Source organism: Rhinopithecus bieti, unplaced genomic scaffold (genome assembly GCF_001698545.2).
Source record: "Rhinopithecus bieti isolate Rb0 unplaced genomic scaffold, ASM169854v2 scaffold_3832, whole genome shotgun sequence".
NCBI lineage: Eukaryota > Metazoa > Chordata > Mammalia > Primates > Cercopithecidae > Rhinopithecus > Rhinopithecus bieti.
The window spans coordinates 515,532-538,102 of record NW_016804242.1 but is presented as its reverse complement, the minus strand read 5'-3'; the positions used below and the strand labels follow the sequence as shown (position 1 = coordinate 538,102).

The window sequence follows — 22,571 nt, the reverse complement described above, 5'->3', positions numbered from 1 at the left end:
GCATTATCATCCACTATTTGGGTGGTATAAACTGACACAGGCTTTTTAAGGGTGATTTGGTATCATTATAAAAAAATTAAGGCTGGGCACAGTGGCTCATGCCTGTAATCCCAGCACTTTGGGAGGCCGAGGTGGGCGGATCACGAGGTCAGGAGATCGAGAACATCCTGGCTAACATGGTGAAACCCTGTCTCTACTAAAAATACAAAAAATTAGCCAGGCGTGGTGGCAGGTTACTGTAGTCCCAGGTACTCGGGAGGCTGAGGCAGAAGAATGACTTGAACCATTCATGAGATCATGCCACTGCACTCTAACCTGGGGGACAGAGCAAGACTCTGTCTCAAATAAATAAGCAAATAAATAAATGTGCTTTTAATGTCAAGAAATTCTATTTATAGGAATCTATAATATAGAAATATTCAAACATGAAATATAAAAACAAAAGAAACTGTTGCAGGAAGTCAGGGACCCCAAATGGAGGGACCGACTGGAGCCATGGCAGAGAAACATAAATGTGAAGATTTCATGGACATTTATCACTTCCCAAATAATACTCTTATAATTTCTTATGCCTGTCTTACTTTAATCTCTTAATTCTGTTATCTTCATAAGCTGAAGATATATGTCACCTCTGGACCACTATAATTGTGTTAACTGTACAAATTGATTGTAAAACATGTGTGTTTGAACAATATGAAATCAGTGCAGCTTGAAAAGAACAGAAAACAGCAATTTTTAGGGAACAAGGGAAGACAAACATAAGATCTGACTGCCTGCAGGGTCAGGCAAAAAGAGCCATATTTTCCTTCTTGCAGACAGCCTATAAACAGACGTACAAGTAGGAGAGATATCACTAAATTCTTTTCCTAGCAAGGAATATAAATATTAAAACCCTAGGAAAGGGTTCCTCCTGGAGGGAGGTCTGTAAATGGCCACTCTGGGAGTGTCTGTCTTATGCGGTTGAGATAAGGACTGAAGTATGCCCTGGTCTCCTGAACTATCCTCAGGCTTACTAGGATTGGGAAATTCCAGCCTGGCAAATTTTTGGTCAGACTGGTTCTCTGCTCTCGAACCCTGTTTTCTGTTGTTTAAGATGTTTATCAAGACAATATGTGCACAGCTGAACATAGACCCTTATCAGTAGTTCCGTTTTGCCTTTTGTCCTGTTTCCTCAGAAGCATGTGATCTTTGTTCTCCTTTTTGTCATTTGAAGCATGTGAGCTTTGTGACCTACTCTCTGTTCTTGCACACCCTCCCCTTTTGAAATCCTTAATAAAACTTGCTGGCTTTAAGGCTCAGGTGGGCATCATGGTCCTACCAATATGTGATGTCACCCTCAGAGGCCCAGCTGTAAAATTCCTCTCTTTGTACTCTTTCTCTTTATTTCTCAGCTGGCCGACACTTATGGAAAATAGAAATAACCTACTTTGAAATATTGTTGGCGGGTTCCCACGATATCTGGCGCCCAACGTGGGGCTCAAACCCAGCACCTGAGATTAAGAGTCTCATGCTCTACTGACTTCCCCAATAAGAAACAAAACAAATGGCCATCAATAAGAGGATGGCTAAACAAATGTCATTGCATGAATGCTGTCTACTCCTCTTCAGTAGCTAAAAATTAAGGAAAATGTTTAAATACTGATGCAGAAAATTAGTGAAGGTATATCATCAATAATACAATAAAGACACAGAATAATATAATTACGTTAAAGTAGAAACAAAAACACAAGCTCTGCCTCTGTGTTTGCACAAAAAAAGATAAACTGTTTTAAGAGATTCAGAGGGCATGCATATGCAGAAAGCCTTCAATGTTTACTGTATCTAAGTCAGTGATTTTTTTGTTTGTTTTTATGTCACATACCTTACTAGGTGCTTATTATGCTGGGGATAAACAGATAAATAAGAAAAAACTAGCAAGGAGAGGTGGACAGGTAAAAAAATTGGCTAATAATACATTTGCACTGTGCTTGGTTTTCACAACATTCCCACACACATTTCATCTAGTCAGCCATGTAGAGTTGTGGTTAAATGTGAGGGAAATGGACCTAGGCTGCCACTTCCTGGGTATTTGATAGTGTGTTTGCAATTTTTCAAAAGAGTAAATAAATTAGAAATAGCAAAATAAAACATCCAGAGAAATGGACTCTTTTCTCTGATTACATTTCCAGCCCAGAGTCATTTCTTCACTCAAAAAATGGTTTACTGAGTGACTAAAATGGGGCAACCTCTCTTGTAGGTACTGGAAGCACCATTCTGAACAAAGTAGGCTTGCAACAGTCTCTATGACCCCCCACTTAACATTCCTGGTTACCTATTCCACAGTCCTCTTTAAGAAAAAAATACGCATTTTAGGAATGCAAAACTTTATAAGAAATAAAATCAAAAGACTATGTCTAGCAATCTTTTCTCTCAAGAATTGAATGCAGTTATTTAGTATGGTCAAAGGGTGTTTCTTTCCTATTTCTAAAAGAATAGTGCACTTCTATTGTTTCTTTTTAACCTCTTTTCTACATTTGGGCATTGGAGTATGAGGCTCACATGTGGAGGTCATTTGAATACCATGACAAAGTTAGCAGTTACAAAGAGTGAAAATAAAGGACTCCCACTGACCAGTCAACTCTTAGCCACTGAGCATTAAAATCAGATAATGGAGTAGCAAGGTAATTTTTAAAAATACAGAGATGTGAGCCCTATCCTTAGGAAATCTCAGGTGTGTTCTGGGCAGCTGTGTTTATTAAAAGCTCCCCAGGTGATTCTAGTATTCAACCAGTGCACACCAGGTATGATGTACTTTGAGCACACCACACTTTTTGTGCACAATAGGGAATCTTTAACATCTAATTATCCAATGCAACTCAGCAGACTTTTCTGCTGAGCACAAACTAGCGTTTTTGTTTTGAAAACATTTTACTCATACTTGATTCATGACAGAGAAACATTGACCCTATAAATCGGAATATTTTTTCCTATACGTATCTTTGTTTTGTTTTAATTTTAATTTCAATAGATTTTTTTGGGAACAGGTGATATTTATTTAGATGAATAAGTTCTTTAGTGGTGATTTCTGAGATTTTGGTGCTCCCATCACCCGAGCAGTATACAGTGTACCCAATGTGCAGTCTTTTATCCCTTACCATCCCTCACCCTTTCCCCTGAGTCCCCAATGTCCAATGTATTATTCTTATGCCTTTGCATCCTTATATCTTAGCTCCCATGTATGAGTGAGAACATATGATGTTTGTTTTTCCATTCCTGAGTTACTTCACTTAGAATAATAGTCTTCAATTCTATCCAGGGTGCTGTGAATGCCATTATTTCATTCCTCTTTATGGATGAGTAGACTTAAATCTAAGACCTGAAACCATAAAGATTCTAGAAAATAACATTGTAAAAACCTTTGTAGACATTGGCTTAGGCAAAGACTTCATGACCAAGAACCCAAAGCAAATGCAACAAAAACAAAGGTAAATAGATGGTACTTAATTACACTAAAAAGCTTCTTCACAGCAAAAGAAAGAATCAAGAGTTAACAGACAACCCACAGAATGGGAGAAAATATTAGCAAACTATGTATTTGACAAAGGACTAATATCAAGAACTACAAATAACTCAAACACATCAGCAAGAAACAATCCCATCAAAAAGTGGGCTAAGGACATGAATAGACAGTTCTTAAAAGAAGATATACAAATGGCCAACAAACATGAAAAAATGCTCAACTTCACTAATTATCAGAGAAATGCAAATCAAAATCACAATACAATACCACCTCACTCATGCAAGAATGATCATAATGAAAAAATAAAAAAAAAAAATAGACGTTGGTGTGGGTGTGGTGAAAAGGGAACACTTTTATACTGTTGGTGGGAATGTAAACTAGTAACGACCACTATGGAAAACAGTGTGGACATTCCTTAACAAACTAAAAGTAGATCTACTGTTTGATCCAACAATTCCACTAATAGGTATCTACCCAGAATAAAAGAAGTCATTATATAAAAAAGATACTTGCACACACGTTTATAGCAGCACAATTTACAATGGCAAGAATATGGGACCAGCTCAAATGTCCATCAATCAATGAGTGGATAAAGAAAATGTGATGTGTGTGTATATATATATATATATATACACACACACACACATATATGCACACAAACACACACCATGAAATACAAACTAGTGTTTTGCTCAGATTCATCTTCCTATCTTATTCCATGATATTTTGCAAGCAATTATTTTCCCTGCAAGTCTGAGAATACAGACTTCTAATAATTATATTTTACATTAAAGTGAAAGATAAGAAGTAGATCAGAATTTCGAATTTTTCAGATTTATTAGCAAGGTTTCACAACTGACTTACTTTGTATTTGTATAGTCATTTAACAGATGTTTATGTTTTTGATACCTTAGTTGTATAAATGACCTCTCATCTACTTCATTGAGATTACATAAAATCATAGTAAATTTTATTAGCATCTGTAAAACATAATGGGAGCTGGTAAAATGTGTTTTAAAGTGAATGTGAACTTGATAATTTTACAAACATAATTATTATTTAACATTTAACGTAGGATTCTACAATATTTTATGGATCCCAGAATATTTTCTATGATATTACCGTGAGCTGAGAGTTTTATGTGCATATCAATTCAGAGGTAAATTTAGTTATAGAAATATTTCTCACCATTGCTTAGAGACCACAGTTTCTCTAAGTTACTTTACTTTAAAATAGTAAAACCATATCTAGGAAATACTCACAAAATAGTAAAACTTTAAAAGTGAAGTTTTCTTTTACCTCAAAGGTGACTAAATTACTAAGCAAAGTGGTTACAGAAAACTTCTTATTCAGCATGAAAATGAATGACTTGAGTTCTCTTTTATATTTTCACCTTATTTTATGCAACCATTTACATACAAGTGACATATTTTCCTATTAGTAGACTTATTTTCAATGGTTGAGATAAAAAAATTAATAAAATAATAACTTCAATTGTAAATGACTAAAAGTCAGATTGCCTAATAAGTCATTATTAATTAAACACTGTTTTCTTTTCTCTCTCTCTCCCTCTCTTTCTTTTTTTTTGAGACAGAGTCTGGCTCTGTCACCTAAGCTGGAGTGCAGTGGTGCAGTCTCGGCTCACTGCAGCTTCTGCCTCCAGGTTCAAGCAATCCTCCTGCCTCAGCCTTCTGAGTAGTTGGGACTGCAGCTGCAAATTTTTTTTTTTTTTTTTTGTAGAGATGGGGTTTTACCATGTTGCCCAGACTGGTCTCTATATCCTGGGCTCAAGTGATCCACCTGCCTTGGCCTCCCAAAGTGCTGGGATTACAGGCATGAGCCACTGTGCCAGGCTGATAACACCGTTTTTATTTAATCTAATTAAATGTTCATTCAGTGGTGGCAGCAGCACATTAAAACTTGCTTTAAAAACACAATTTTAGTATTTCATCAAATTTGAAAATTTATATTCTACCACGTGTGGATAATGTGTTTAGGACATCTCATTTTAACAGAGCTCTACTGTGCTGAAAGAAGTGTGTGTAGTTTTATTAATAAATCATAGTGCTCAACACTTACTCTATTCAGAGGTAGTTAGTTATGACTACTTCACCACTCTGGCACAAGGAAACTTTGTATTCAGTTGGCACCATGTTTGAAAAAAACTCTCTTCTATAATTCAACTTACTCTGTTTCCTCCAGGGAGTAGGCTTAAAAAATAAATTCCTTCATAAACTTTAAAAAGTCTGAATAAATGTGATAGGTAAATACCTATTACTACAACAAAAAGTTTTCACTGTAATCTAAGTTATTTTATGTATAATACTTTAACAGAATTTAGTTTAAAAACCATTCATTGACTTGATTTAAGTATGCTAGACACTGAAAATTGTAAAGCAAACAGTTTCAGGGGCAACTATTTCACCATTTAAGATCCCAAGGCATTTAACAACTCAACACTAAATATCATATTTCTTTAGGGAAGTAATGTTAAAAAAGCCTTGTAAATATGAAATTATCCATTTATAAATAATTTGGAATGAAATCCACTTAAATTCTAGCAGAAAGCTGATGGACATGTTGCATATGAACATCCTCTAGCAGAAGTTTGTGAAACTATAATTAACTCTTAATATACAAACTATTAAAGAAAAACAAAATTATTCTGCACAATTGGAAAAGGAAGGAATAAGACTATATGTACAATCTGTTACTGGCAGTTAGTCTGGTCCACTAGTTACAAGAAATAAGAGCAAGCAAGTGATATTTATAGAAACAACTACACTTGGGGAGGGGAGTCCAATTATTGGTCTCGAAAACCAGAGGTTTCTAAAATTTCTTTAAACTATGTGGTGAGTTAATAAGTGCAGCCAGACATCATTTGTGGACAGAAAATAAGGGCAAAAATAAAACAATGCTCAATGTTGCCCTTGAGGAAAAGCAAGATTTCAGAGGCTGTGTTTAAAGGAGCACCCAAAACAGCCTATGTGATGTTGACTCAACATGAGCAAAGAATTCAGCATAGGCTTGCTACTCTTTTGTCCTTTTCAAAGTTATTATTCTAAATACATCTAAAATTTCATTAAAGGAGAACATGAGGCCAGACCTCCTCTTCCTGGCATCTATTGGCTTAGTCTTTCCTGTGTTTAGCTTTCCCTTAGATCTAGTTACCCAAATATAGAAATTCATTAAGATGTATCTTTAGCCCAGAGGTTCTCTAAGTATAGTTTAAAAATGATGATTTGTGAGATAACTCCAGGAACCTTTTTTTTATTTTAAAAGTTTAAAATATGACTTATCTTGTTTGAATAAACAAATGTTTCCTTATGTCTATTTTGCTGTCTCCTCAAAGCCAACCCAACTCAAATCTTTCAGTGACATATGTATTGAAAGATACTGTGTGTGTTTTTCAAACTACCTCTGAATGAAGGATGCAAGATGAATGGAGTGGTGTGCAGGACCACTGAAGGCTTGGTGACCAGAAAGGAAGCAACTACATTTGAATTAGGGCAGATCAGTGGTGACAGAGGGAAGATAAATAAATATTTAGAACGTCTAAGCCTATAGGATTGATCAATAATGCCATTTGGCTGTGCAGTAGAGGGACAGGGAAAATGAAAATGACTTGGACAATTCTAGCTTGATTGCTGGTAGTGATGCCACTCACCAGAACCAGATGAACAGTTTTGGGAGGGATCTTTGCATAGTACCAGTGAGCACAGGTGAAATTATATTCTCTTACTAGTCAAAGTGTTTGCTAAACCAAAAAAAAAAAAAAATGCTTATAGTCATACTTTAACAAAAAGCATTTCTGCTAGCCACTGAAGTTGGTGACTCAACTGCTCAATCATCATCAAGAAGTACTGCTTCTTCATGCGTGTTGTTATAGATATAGTTACGCAGGCATGAGTGGAGCAGGAGACGGCCCTCCCCGAACCACTAGGAATATCAGTTGATGGTTCAGCAATGATTACATTGCCTCTCTAAAAGTGATAAATTGGCAGCTGGCAACAGAAAGAGGGCATTTCCTGATGGTCCACACCTGTTGCACTAAAGTGAACGCAGACGTCAGGGAGGCCATTTCCTGATGGTCCACACCTATTGCACTTAATTGAACACAGACGTCAGGAAGAAGCAACTTCTTGGGGATGTGCATGAAGAGACAACATGGTGGAGTATGACCTTCTGGGGACACACCACTGGAAAAAGGAAAAAAAGCCTCAGGTGGGCACGTGTACAACTTCCTAGACACACTGCATGTGCCCACCTCCCAAGGGTAAGGAGGGCACTGCACATGCAGGCAGCCCACCCTAAGGGAAGAATCATGGGAAAAGAATCTATAAAGTCCTAGGATCAAAGCAAACACCGTACTTGACCTTGGTGCCTGCTTGGGTCTTCTCCAAGCATACGTTCCTTTCCTTTCCTTCCTGTTCTAAGGCCTTTAAAAATAAACTTCCACTCCTGCTCTGAAACTTGTCTTGGTCTCTTTCTTTGCCTTATGTCCCTCAGTCAAATTCTTTCTTCTAAGGAGGTAAGAATTGAGGTTGCTGCAGACCTATATGGGTTTGTCACTGGTAATTCGGATACCTTCCACTGGTAACAATACGACCCTGAATTGTCCAGCACCTTTAGACATTTTCTTGAAGTGATTTTCAACATTCAATGTACATTATATTATGGTATCCTGGAGGGAAGGAGTCTTAAGAAGTCCCAACACCAAATTCCAAAACTTTAAAATCAGAATCTTCAGGAGTCAAGTCACAGTTACCAGCCTTTAAAAAAACTTTTCCAAATGAATCTGATGTGAAACCATGGCTGAGTATTAAAGCACAAATTGTAATATCTTAAGAGTTGTCTTTCCTAGTGCCTGCTCCTCTTCCCTCAACCGTCACCCCTATCCAGCAAGAAGCAGCCAGATGACAATGGTGTCCCTCTTCTATTACCTATTAAAAGCCTGGAATGTTAGGGTTTTAGACCCCAGACCCCCACTTCCACCCCAGTGCAGCTGACCCTTACCGGGAATACTCTGCAGCTGCATTCCTTATCTAGGCACTATAGCAAGGTCACAGACTTGCTTACAGCCCTCCAGGCAGCATGGGGGAGGTCATGAGAAACATGCAGAAACCTAAGTTACATCCTCTTGTACATTCCTATATTGTAACCTGGTCACGAGATATGTGGTAATGTTAACTGACAAACAACCCCAGGGTCTCTCTCCCCCATATAAATCCCTCATTCTGTAAGCTCAGTGCTGCTTCCTCTGACTGGTGGAGCAGCTCCGCAGGATAATAAGCTTACTCGCCTGACCCTGGGTCTCTCTCTCATCCTTTCTCTTGGCTAATCTTACGTTTTGGTGCCAAAACCCAGGGAGGGGATAGGTTCTGGCCGGGCGTCCTTAGAGGACTCCCTCTCTCTCTCGCCCTCTCTCTCTCCTATCATCCCTTACCCAGCCAACCTCCCCTTTCTGAACCCGCTGAAGACCCAAAGGATCTCTCAGACTCCCCCATTGTTGGTGACTTCATCCACCATCAGATCCTCTGCTTGGGGTGAGTAAGAGAGACTTTTGCCTATTACCCGGAACCCTTGACTGCCTCTTCACTCCCAAAAGACCCAGCACTGGGCCAAGGGCTTCCTCTGGCCTCCAGGCCTCTGGTTCCTCCGTTTCAGGGACGCCTGACTCAGCGGCTACCTCCTCTATTCTGGACAAGGCCCACGAGACAGGGGCCGCCCTCTCTCATCCTTGTCATCAGTGGTCTCTTCTTTCTCTACCCCCACCTCCTCCATTCACTATGGGAGTCTCTCTGTCTACCCCTCCCAAGACCACCCCCCTTGGGTGTCTCCTCTGCAATCGCAAGGCTCTCAGCCTCCGTTCTGAGATCTGTTCTAAGAGGCTTATCTTTTACTGCAATACCGCATGGCCTCAATACCAATTGGACAATGGCTCCCAATGGCCCGAAAACGGCACTTTCGATTTCAATATACTTAAAGACTTAGACAACTTTTGCCGTCGCAATGAGAAATGGTCTGAGATTCCTTATGTTCAGGCTTTCTTCATTCTCCGTAACCACCCTTCTCTCTGTCAGTCCTGCTCTACTTTCCAACTCCTACTCGTCAGCTCAAATCCTGACTCATCTCCTGCCACCCCACCCACAGCCCCAGCCGATGACTCTTCTTCCTTTAACCCCATGGATTTTCTCCCTCCCCGACAGCATCATGATCCTCCACTGCATGTCCCTGCTCCGGCTCTACCCCTCTCCCCTGCTCTCTCCAACCAGCCCGCTTCTGACTCTGAGTCTTCTCTGTCTCTGCCCCTCACCCGCTCTCAGGCCCAACGTGCTCAGCAACCAGCTCCCTTGCTTCCTCTCTGGGAAGTAGCAGGAGCCGAGGGGATCGTCCATGTCCACGTCCCTTTCTCCTTCTATGATCTCATACAGATTGAAGAACGTCTTGGGTCCTTCTCCTCCGATCCCGATATTTATATCAAAGAATTTAAATATCTTACTCAATCTTATGAACTCACTTGGCATGCTCTCTACTTTATCCTTTCTTCTACCCTCCTTCCAGAAGAGAAGGAAAGAGTGTGGCTCGCAGCACAGGCATATGCCGATGATCTTCATCGGCAGGATCCTACTAAGCCTGTAGGAGCTGCTGCTGTTCCCCCGGGAAGAGCCTTCCTGGGAATACCAGCCCACAGACCCTGGCCGAGCGTACTGTAGCCATATGATTACTTGCCTCATTGCAGGCCTTAACAAAGCTGCCCATAGGCTGTAAATTTTGAAAAACTTAAAGTAATTTCCCAAAAGGCAGATGAAAATCCTGCCCAATCCCTTTCCCGCCTTACAGAGGCTCTCCAAAAATATACCCACATCGAACCCACCTCCTGAGAAGGAACGATTGTTCTTAAAGCTCATTTTACTTTCCAATCTGCCTCCAACATCTGCCACAAACTTAAAAAGGCTGAAGATGGTCCTCAAACCCCACAACAAGACCTCTTTAACCTGGCTTTCAAAGTCTTTAATAACAGGGATGAGCAAAATAAATTAGATAAAGCCCAAAGAGATCGTACTAAATACCAGCTTCTAGCAGTGGCTATCCGTCAGCCTAGCCATAGTACCCAAGGGCACAAAAGACCCGATAGCAGCAACCCTCCTGGGCCTTGTTTTAAGTGTGGCAAAGAAGGCCACTGGACGCGGGGATGTCCCAACCAATGAGTGCTGAAGAGCCCTTGCCCAGTCTGCCAGCAGACGGGCCACTGGAAGTGTGACTGTCCTCTCAACAGATGGATAGACAAGCCTGCTCCTCAGAGCCACCAATCCTTCAACAAGACAAAAAGTGAAGAATTGCTTGCACTCCCACAGCTCCTTGGCCTACCCGCTGAAGACCGACAAGGCCCAGGGTCCCTGGCCCCTGGCCCCCAGCTCTCACTGCCATCACTGCATCGGAGCCCAGGGTAACTCTACTAGTATCAGGTAAGCCGATCTCTTTTATCAATGATAGTGGGATCACCTACTCAGCTTTGCCTGAGTTCTCAGGACCCACTCATCCCTCTCAAGTCTCAGTTGTGGGTGTTGACGGACTCATCTCACGTCCACTTGCCACCACACCTCTTACTTGTTTCCTGTTTGATGCTGTTTTCTCACACTCTTTCCTTGTCATGCCTCATCGCCCCACCCCCATTCTAGACTGAGACCTTTCAGCAAAAGTTTTTCTTGCCCCCCTCAACCAGAGGCCCCTTCTGCTCCTCTCCGCTAGTCCGGCCCCTGACCCCTCTCCCCAGTACCCACTTCCTGCTTCTCTCATTAACCCTTCCATGGCAGCTCACCATGACCCCATCAAAATCCAGTTAAAAGACCTCTCCAAATTTCCCAACGTTCCTCAATACCCCATCTCTCTAACCCACCAAAAGGGCCTACAGTCCATCATAAACAAGCTCTGCTCATGTAGTCTTCTTAGACCAACACATTCTCCATATAACATGCCTTCCTCCCTGTTAAAAAGTCTGATGGCTCATACCAACTTGTTCATGACCTCTGAGCCATCATTCAGGCTGTCCTCCCTATTCATCCTGTAGTCCCTAACTCCTGTACACTTCTCTCTCTCATCCCGGCCAACACCACCCACTACACCAAAACTGACCTGAAGGATGCCTTCTTTACCATTTCCCTACACCCTATTTGCTTTCACCTGGACTGACCCTGACACCCTCCAGTCACTACAACTCACATGGACTGTCCTCCCTCAGGGCTTTAGGGATAGCCCTCACTTCTTCGGACAAGCTTTAGCCAGAGAACTCACTTCCTTAAACCTGTCTCCCAGTCGTCTTCTTCAATACATGGATGACTTTCTTCTTTGCAGCCCCTCTCTAAAAGACTCTCAAACTCACACGGTCGCTGCTCTCTTAAACTTTCTTGCTATCAAAGGGTATAGGATCTCCCCCTCCAAGGCCCAAGTCTCCACCTCCATGGTGACCTACTTAGGAATTCAACTTTCCCCTGGGACCCAGGCTATGACTCCAGCCGGGGCAGCATTAAAAGAAAATCTACCCCCACCCTCCTACAAAAGTGAAATCCCTTCCTTCCTAGGGCTAGCAGGCTTCTTTAGAATATGGATTTCCAATTTTGCCCTCCGAGCTCATCCCCTCTGTGAAGCAGCCAAAGGCTCTCTCAATGAACCCCTAAACCCCTCACATAACATACTCCCCAGCTTCCACAAACTCCAAACTGCTTTTGTCACTGCGTCAGCTCCATCCTTACCTGATATCTCCCAACCTTTCACTCTCCATAACTGCTGAAAGCTGAGGAATAGCCCTTGATGTCTTAGGACAACAGAAAGGAAATCCTCCTTCCTTTGCCCCTGTAGCTTACCTCTCTAAACAACTAGATAACAGAGTCAAAGGGTGACCAACCTGCCTTAAAGCACTAGAAGCGGTGGCCAGCTTAGCTCTAGAAAGCAGGAAACTAACTTTCAGCCAGAATACCACCAGCTGCAGTTCTCATAATCTACAAGATCTCCTCTCCTCCCGAGCATTAAGCTCCCTTCCTCTTTCCAGGATTCAATTACTCCATGCGCTCTTTATTAAAAATCTCAAATTCAGTCTTGCCAGAAGTGCTCCCCTCAACCCAGCATCCTTACTCCCTGTATCCTCTTCCCCTCCTACTCATTCTTGCACCGATATCCTGGACCATGTACAGCCACATTTCCCAAACATTTCCTCCGAGTCTCTCACTAACCCCGATGACTAACTATCCATAGATGGCTCCTCTTCTGGGCCCACTGGGTCCCTCCAAATTGCTGGATATGCAGTTGCTTCCCTTGACCAAGTAATTGAAGCCAAGCCCCTACCCTCAGGATCCTCCTCCCAAAAAGCAGAACTCATAGCTCTCACCAGGGTCCTAACCCTTTCCAGAGGCAAACGAGTCAACATTTATACAGACTCCAAATATACCTATCACATTCCTCATTCCCACGCTGTTATCTGGCAAGAGAGAGGATTCCTTACCACCAAAGGAACCCCTATCACTGATGGCCCCCTTATGTACCAACTCCTTCAGGTCGCACACCTCCCAGCTAAAGCAGGAGTTACACACTGTCGAGGACATCAAACAGGATGAGATGAAATCTCAAGAGGGACCAGAAAGAATGATGAGGTAGCTAAAGAAGCTTCCCTTTCTTCTGCCTTTGCCCCTCTCCTCCTCGTTACCCCAGCAACCCAACCCAACAACTCTCCCACCAAAAAAGCTTTGCTACTACAGCAAGAAGCCTCCTTTCAAGGGGACTGGATAGTCAAAAATCAAAAGCTCGTCCTCCACCAAGAGCAAACCAGAGAAATTTTGACATCTCCTCACCAATCCTTCCATATATCAGTGTGCGCCCCCATACCTACTCGTTCGCCCTATTTCTCCTCCCCCCATCTATTCACCTCACTAAGAAACATAACCTCAAACTGTTGTATATGCTCTATTACTTCCTCCCAAGGCCCTCCACTCTCCCTCCATCCCTATACATCAGCTCAGAGGAACACTCCCAGGGGAGGACTGGCAAATAGACTTCACCCACATGCATCCTGTCAAGAGGACAAAATTTAGTCTTACTCTTATAGACACCTTATCTTGGTGGGTAGAAGCATTTCCTACCTCTTCAGAAAAGGTCACAGAAGTCTCCCAAATTCTTGTAATAGAAATCATCCTTAGATTTGGTCTCCCTCGCTCCATACAATCAGACAGTGTCCCCTAGCTTCATCTCCCAAATCACTCAACAGTTTTCTCAGTCCCTTGGCGTCTAGTGGTGTCTCCATATCCCATACTGGCCCCAGTCATCCGGAAAAGTCAAAAGGGCAAATGGGATCCTTAAGGCTCAGTTAACCAAACTCACTCTTGAAGTCCAAAAACCATGGACCTCCCTTTTGCTCATAGCACTAGCCAGCATTAGAGCCAGTCCAAAAGCACCCTGGTTCCTCAGTCCATTTGAGTTAATGTACAGACTCCCTTTCCTCTTACAAAACAGGCCCCCTTCTAACTCTCAGCTAGGAGAATACCTCCCAACACTCTCCCTCATCTGCCATCTCCTCCACTAACAAGCCGACCAGGCCTTCCCAAAACCCCACGATGGGGTCTCCAATCCCAAATAGACTTGCTCTCCAATTCCAATTAGACTCTTTAAGCAGCAGTGACACTTCAAAACCGTCAAGGTTTAGATCTCCTCACTGCCAAGAAAGGCAGACTGTGCATCTTTTTAGGAGAAGAGTGCTGTTTCTATACTAACCAGTCAGGACTAGTACAAGATGCTGCTCGACGAATAAGTGAAAAAGCTTCTAGCCAGGCACAGTGGCTCACGCCTGTAATCCCAGATCTTTGGGAGGCTAAGGTGGGCGGATCACGAAGTCAGGAGATGGAGACCATCTTGGCTAACACAGTGAAACCCCATGGTGAAACTCTCTACTAAAAATACAAAACATTAGCCAGGCGTGGTGGTGGGCGCCTGTAGTCCCAGCTATTCAGGAAGCCGAGGCAGGAGAATGGCATGTAGCATGAACCCAGGAGGTGGAGCTTGCAGTGAGCAGAGATCGCGCCACTGCACTCTAGCCTGGGCGACAGAGCAAGACTCCGTCTAAAAAAAAAAAAGAAAAAAAAAATCTTCTGAAATCAGGCAGCGCCTTTCAGATTCCTAGCCCCAGTGATTTTGTAACTCCTGAGCACCCTGGCTACTGGCCTTCCTAGGCCCTGCCATTACCCTCTTCCCCCATTTAGCACTTGGCCCATGTCTCTTACATCTCCTTATCCAGTTTTTACAGGACCTTGTTAGAACCTTCACCAATGGAACAGTACAAGATATGATGCTACTCCAAAAACACCAACAGCTCCAGGAACGGCAGTCCCTATTATCCAGCCTCTCCCCACAACCATCGCCCCTATCCAGCAAGAAGCAGCCAGATGACAATGGCACCCCTCTTCTATTACCTATTAAAAGGCTGGAATGTTAGGGACAAGCTGCCCCAGACCTCCCCCGCCCCAACCCAATGCAGTTGACCCTTACACTGAATACTCTGCAGCTGCATTCCTGGACCCTTATCCAGGCACTACAGCAAGGTCACCAGACTTGCTTACAGCCCTATGGGAGGCATGGGGGAGGTCACGAGAAACATGGAGAAACCTAAGTTACATCCTCTTGTAAATTCCTATATTGTAAGCTCGTCATGATATGATATGTGGTAAGGTTAACCGACAAACAACCCCAGGGTCTCTCTCCCCCATATAAAACCCTCACTTTGTAAGCTCAGGCTGCCTCCTCTGACTGTGGTGAAGCAGCCTGGCAGGTTAATAAATTTACTCGCTTGACCTTGGGTCTCTCTCTCTCTTGTCCTTTCTCTCCGCTAACTTTACAGTGCCCTCATCCATTCTCCAATTATAACGTGTTTACACCTTTCCTCCAGGATGTCTCACATTTTACCTTGTCATCCTCTTACTTGTAGTATGTGTCTATGCCTCCCAGCATTTGACAGTACCTGAAGGTCAAAGCGTATCTGCTGTTTACCCTTACAATTCTATTCACTCAGCACATACTAGGCGCAGAATAAATGCCATTCATCCCTACTTTTACTTCAGGGTACATTTTAGAGATTTAAGATTTGTTGTATCTTTCCCATTATCCATTCTTGTTGCCTCGAGGCTTTCCTCTTATAAATCTAGTGGTATGCATTGCTTTGGGGGTAAGGACAAATTTATCTAGAACAGAGGAGATGTGGTTCAGTCTTTAGTTTTAAAGTAAGCATTTCTAAGTAATAGCAGAGACAAAAGTCTGAAAGCCAACATAGTTTTAATTTAAAAGAAACTTGATTTTGCTACAGGTTTTTGGCCAGGAGTAAGTGAGGATGCTGTTTCGAAAGCTGGTCCTGCATCTTAAGCAGCACAGTGTTGGTCTTAGGGGCTAGAGTGTATTTTGCAGGAACCATAGAGTAGGCAAGAATGTGAGGTGGTGCAAGACTACTTTGTCTGGTTCAAAAAGTAAAAAAGAAGACTGAAAAAAGTAGGACATCTAACCCATAGCAATGAATCTTTGAGAAGAGCCCAGCACACTTCCTTTCCAATTGATTTGTCCTACACCCATCCACGAGCCTGAGCATTAGAGCAAAAATGACTGAGGGTAGCATCTAAGCCATTGGGACAAGGGGCACTGGTACGATGAGGATACAGTGTCCCACAACTCCAGGGTAGTCTGAGAAAAACAAAGCAGAGTTCCTGAGAAGAGTGCAGTGGTGGCTGACAGAACCAGAAAGGGTGTTGTAGTGATATGTGGCCATGACATCAGAAGGCTAAAATGAGCCTATAGATATTCCCTAGCAAATGTTTTGAGAACAGAGGCCAAAGCCCAAAGCTCAAGAATTAATGGAATTAATGGAATGACTACAGCTCAATGAAGGTTATTGACTACAGCTCAATGAAGGTTATAGATTAGTGCGGACTGATGACTACAAACCAGACTCACACTTTCATCCTCATCCTCACTCCTGACTCCCAGGCCATAATATTACATATATGTCCCCTACTCCTGAGGGATGGAAAAGAGGATGGGTAGGATAAGTTCAAACTGCTTTAATGGCTAACAAAATTCACCTTTATTCCCTTTTATTTTTAGCTGACATGTAAAAATTGTACATCTTTATTGGTTACGGAGTGATATTTTGATACAAGTATAAAGTGTGTAATGATCAAATCAGAGTAATTAGCATATCAATCACCTCAAACATTTATCACTTATTTGTATTGGGAACACTCAAAATCCTTTTCTAGCTTTGAAACAATATACAATAAATGATTTTTAACTGTATTCACCACATAGCACTATAGAACAGTAGAACAGAACTCATTCCTCCTATATTGCTAAAATTTTGTATCTGTTAATTAACCTCTCCCTATCCTCCTGTCCCTCTACCCTTCCCAGTCTCTCATAACCACAATTCTACTCTCTAGACCTATGAGCTTATTTTTAAGTCCCCTGCATTTGAGTGAGAACATGACATATTTATCTTTCTGTGCCTGACTTACTTTGCTTAACATAATATCCTACAGGTTCATCCATGTTGGTGCAAATGGAAGGATTTCATTCTTTATTTTATGGCTGATTATTGTTGCAATGTGTGTACCACATTTTCCTTATCTCTTCATCTATTTATGGATATTTATGTTGATTCCATATGTTAGCTATTGTGAATAGTGATGCAATAAGCATAGGGGCATGTGTATCCCTTTGATATACTAATGTCCCTTCCTTTAGATAAATAGCCAGTAGTGGGATTGCTGGATCATATGGTAGTTCTATTTTTATTTTTTTGAGAAACTTCCATAATATTTTTCATAATGGCAGTAGTAATTTATATGACCACAAACAGTGTATAAGACTTCCCGTTTCTCTGCATCCTCAGGAGCATTTTTTTCTGTGTGTGTTTTTGATGACAGCCATTCTAACTGGGATGAGATGATTTCCTGATAATTAGTGATGTTGAGCATTTTTTCATTTACTTATTGGCCATTCAAAATTCATTTCAATAAATTGAAATTGTTTTTAAACCTTCTGGGGAAATAGGAGCTTAAGAATAGGGTACAGTTGAGCTATTAATGAATAAAAAACACTCTAGACACGTGACTGCATGAGCCATATACTTTATGCTGGATAGATATACATTTGTTGAAACATTTGTTGAGTGGCTGTAAGTTCTAGGCTTTATATTTCAGAAACACAGTGAGTGAGGAAGGCTAATAAGTAAACAGACAAGCAATATACAAAAGGCTGAGAAGCAAGTCTCTGCATAATGACAGGAAAGTTAAGTCTAGACCTGACCCTAAAGGACTGGAACACTGGACAGGAGAAGCAGAAGAAAAGGTCAGGAAACAAACTATGAAGAAGGCAATATCTGAAGTGAATATCAAAGGATGAGAAAATATTGGATGCCTGCTGGAGAAAGGTGCCAAAGAAGAGGTGAGTATTCTAGGTAAAGGAATCAATCTGCAAAAGCAAAAGTCTGGCGACTTGAAGGAATGTGTCAGGCACGGGGTACTAAGACAGTATCAACAGCAATGAAGAGAACAGGAAAGATTCAAGAGATAATTAGAAGGTACAATAGGCTAGGATAGCAATTAAATGAATGTGGAGCCCTTAGGAGAAGCTGTCAGGATCACTCCTGGATTTTGGTTTTGAAAACCTGAGTGAGTGGTGGCTCCATTAATAAGATAAAGACAATTAGAGAAGAAACCATTTTCTAGACCTGTTGAGTTTGAGGTTCTTATGACACACATAACATGAAATATCTGAAATACTGACTTAGAGCTCAGACAAGAGGTCTGAGTTAGATTGAAAGTTTAGATTGACTCATGGGTAGTAGCTGAAGCTCTGGGTGGGGATGAGTTTGCTTAGGAAAAATGTATAAAAGAAGAGACAATAATTAAAATCCTTTAAAAAAGCACTTGAAGGGGTGGGCAGGCCATACAAAGAAGAATAAGAGTGGCCTGAAAGGGAGAAAAACTAAGAAGCCAGGGGAGGAGTGAGGCTGGAGAAGCTGGGAAAAGTCAACAGTGTGGGTTGCAACACAAGAATCAAGTGCATAATGTCATGGTGTTCACTGGATTTAGCAGGGGTCATCGATGCCCATAACAATAACAGTTTCCGAGGAACTGTGGGAGTGAAAGTCGGACTGTGGGTTAAAGACTGACTGGTAAATGAGGAAGTGGAGACCGTTTTTTCAAAGCAGCATGACTGAACAATGGGAGAGGGCGTGATCGATTATAAATAGTGAGGAGAACAGGGTAAAGCTGCATCACTGACCAAACAACAAGGAAACAGAACATGGGAACATCAGGATCAGTAACTCACCACAGGAATTCCTACTCCTGGGAAATCGATTTCTTCACTAGTGGCTGACTGTGACATACATTTTCAAGAGTTAACCTCAGACCCCAAATCTTAAGAATATGGGCTTTTTTTCCCACTCTCATTCACATTCTGCAGTTACCCATAGTATTTTACAATATTTTCAGATGTAATTTTACTAATTTCTAAAAATACTTCATATCTTCAAAAATAGTGGGAAAATCATGACTAATAAATCCACCACCCTTAAAATATATTGTTCAAAAGTGTTTTTCCAATGGCTCCATAAATTGGTAAGATCTAGCCACGTTTCATATTATTTTCTAAAAATATGCTAAATATGAGACAATGGGTCTAAATCATTCTCCAAAATATTGATGATTTTCTTCCCTTTCAAACTGGCTAAACTGATAATTATACTATCTTATGCCTCAGGCTGAGGAGGTTATATTGTAATGTCTGGGAATATTTACTATAATTTAGAATTCAATAAAAGGACAAATGTTTCTAAGAGATATGGAATAACATATTAATAATAGTAACTGTTGATCAAAAAAGCTGATTTCTCCGATATGTGATCAAGGTATGGGATTTAGGTTATATCCATAAACTTAGTTTTGGCCAGGTGGCCTTAGCTGGGTGATAACTGGATGTTTAAATTAAGTTTTTCATACCTGGGTCATAATACAAACTTGAAGAAACTGCGCTGGCATCCTTTTAGGCTCTCTGACACAGAAGGTTGTCTTTAAATAACTAGCGCAATGACTAGTATTAAAATATTATGGTACAGAAAAGTTTAGTTACGTGTATTTCTTTGTTTACTGACACACCCCAAAATAAAGCTGCCAAGGTAGTTCAAGATCTTATCACCATTCAGAAACTTCTGGCAACACACCAACTGGCTAAAGGTTAATAACACAAATACAGATCTTGGAAGTATTTATTGTAGATTATGTAGGAATCCGGTGCTTGATTCTCACCAGGGTATCCCTTTTGTGTATAGGAAAATTCCAGAATATAACAGATAACCAAGCACCAGTACCTCTGCAACAAATATTTTTCATTCCATATATCTCTTTTACAAGGCATGGGAGAAGAGAACTTGAAAGTTATTAAAGATAATTAACTATATAAAATAACTTACTATTAAATAGACGAATGCCCTGGAACCTTATAATAGAGACTCTGTCCTTATTACATGAACCAGGTTGACTATGAGAAGAGAGTATACGGCATAAGAACTACAACCTGTCTACCACCACACCCAACTACTTGGCCCATAGTGGAAACTCCGTATTTGTTCCGCAAAATAATAAATGATTTAGTGAATACTACTGCTTTCAGTGGAATCTCAGCAGATTAGACATTATCAGGTTTGAATTCAGCAGATTCTGAAACTATCGTAAGACATTCTATTACCAGGCCATACTATCTAATGTACTACCAAGTTAGCTTAGTGCCATGAAAAGAATGTAAAGTAGGAATAGACAAACCAGGCCCCATCCTGGGTCACCATGCAACTGGCATGAATGTGGAGTGACTTGCACATACCTTCTAAGGCCTAAGGCTTTTGTTTCCCCTTTTGAAACTGGGATGATAACTGCCATTTCCCAGATGTGACTGTGCATCAGATGAGACTGAATCATAGTCAGCTAAGGATAAAAGTGGTATCAGAAATCAGACTCAAGATGTAAAAACAAATGAGGAAGTTAAGGCTCAGAGACAGTGAGTTGCCCAAGATCATAGCAGATAGTTAGTAAGCTCAACTGGAAGCTGTTCATGATAATTGAATAGATTATTATACTTACATAGCAATTACATTATACACAACAAGTTTTTTTTTTTTTTTTTTTAGAAAAGAAATACAGGTAATGGCAGTAATTAATTACATTATCACTGGGAAGCATCCTTCTTGTTTAGGGACCCTCACAATCACCTAATCAAATATCTACTTTTACAGATGAGAACCTCAGAGTACAGCAACTGGAATGAGAACTGAGGTCTCCTTTTTCTAATAAAAATGCCATTTTATTTTCAAAAGCACTTATATATTATAAAGGGTTTTAGAGTATAAACGGTGGAGATGAAAGTTGAGATAGAAAATTATTGTGCATAGAGTTTGAGAGACTGAATGGTGCAACTGCTTTTGGACCTGTGTGGCTGTAGACATTTATTTGCACGAGTTATTTATTTCTTTATTTATAGTGTAGGGGGTGGCAGCCGGAGGGGAGAATGAAAGGGTGGAATAGTACATATATTCTGCCTAGATCTGAGAGTCAGGACTTAAATCTGTTAGGAGAATGAATTAGCTATTGAAGTTGAAAAGGACTTTCCCATGAAATTTATTGTGAGATTCAGTGCAAAAGTACTGCCATTTAGGGTGTAGATGTCTACGTGTAATATTAAGAATTGTACTTTAGGCATTTATATTATTGTGATCTCAACTTTGCACACAAGCTGGTATGATCCAAGACACTTGGATTATGTATAACTAGTAATAAAACTACAGATGCACGCTCACTTAAAGAAATTGATGCAGTTTGTATCTTGGGGTCATTTTCCAAACAATGTATAACCTTAGTACATTTAATCTCTGTACTGTTGTTAAATTAATATTGCTTAAACAGAACTTTGTAACTCTATTTTCAGAATCCTTTGTGTCTCTCCTCTGTGCCGATGGAGTAAGCTCTTTTGGCTTCTGTCTACTGCTTTATCCCGAAATACTGCCCAAGTAGATGCAATAAAACAAAAAGCTTAGTGGGGCATCAGATATGCTGAGAGTGTAATCCTGGCTTCATCATTTACTGACTTTGCAACCTTGAGCAAATTCCACATACAAGCCTCATGCTAACCGAAGCAATGCAGGTCAGCTCCTGACTCTGTTATAACGTTTGGCCCAGAAACGTTAGGAATGATAATTAGAATGTTGAGATGTATGGTGTGATGAAAATTATGATAATGAAAAGCAGGAAGAGGAGATCCTTGTAAGTTCTGTGCTTTCTTGCTTTCATTGCTTTTGCACATGGTTTTTCAGCAGAGGGAAATACTCTTTATTTCTATTACAAAACTTAACAAAGTTTTAAAAACAAAACTTATATCCTACCTTTTAGAGTCTAGCAAAGGGTCTTGCAATAATGCTTCTTTGTCATGACAATAATGATTAATAAATATACCTGATATTAGAGGAACATCTTCCAGGAAGAAAACATAAGTCAGATATAATATACCATTGCCCATGCTGTTAAGATGATACTTGATATTTGTACTTCTGCTAATTGAAAAGTGTGAAATGGTATGGTGTGTGTGTATATGTACATCAAAATACATCTTTACAATTCTTTAGGTGGCTGTTTAGATTCATCTTATGTCCATATTATATTCTAGAACCTTTTGTTGCTGGAGGAACCAGTTTCCCCCTCAAGCTATGTTTTCCCATGCACAATTAGAGACAAAAATAATTAGAGGAAGCTCTGTTCAGAGAGAAGGGGAAATGTATTAAAAATTAGTCAATATCTGTTCTATGGTAGGAAGAACTAAATCACTATTTTAAACCTATCAAAGAAAAAACTTTGAAGTCTCACTTCATGCGTCATTTAAATACTTGGCAGTTACTTGGCCGGGCGCGGTGGCTCAAGCCTGTAATCCCAGCACTTTGGGAGGCCGAGACGGGCGGATCACGAGGTCAGGAGATCGAGACCATTCTGGCTAACAC

The 22,571-nt window shown here is 40.8% G+C and overlaps 1 protein-coding gene across 1 annotated transcript in view; it reads right to left on the bottom strand.

Moving 5' to 3' along the window:
* The window catches only part of SCIN (scinderin), an 89,517-nt gene that overhangs the window by 51,773 nt on the left and 15,173 nt on the right, over nucleotides 1-22,571 (bottom strand). The gene's annotated exons all lie outside the window — the stretch shown is intronic.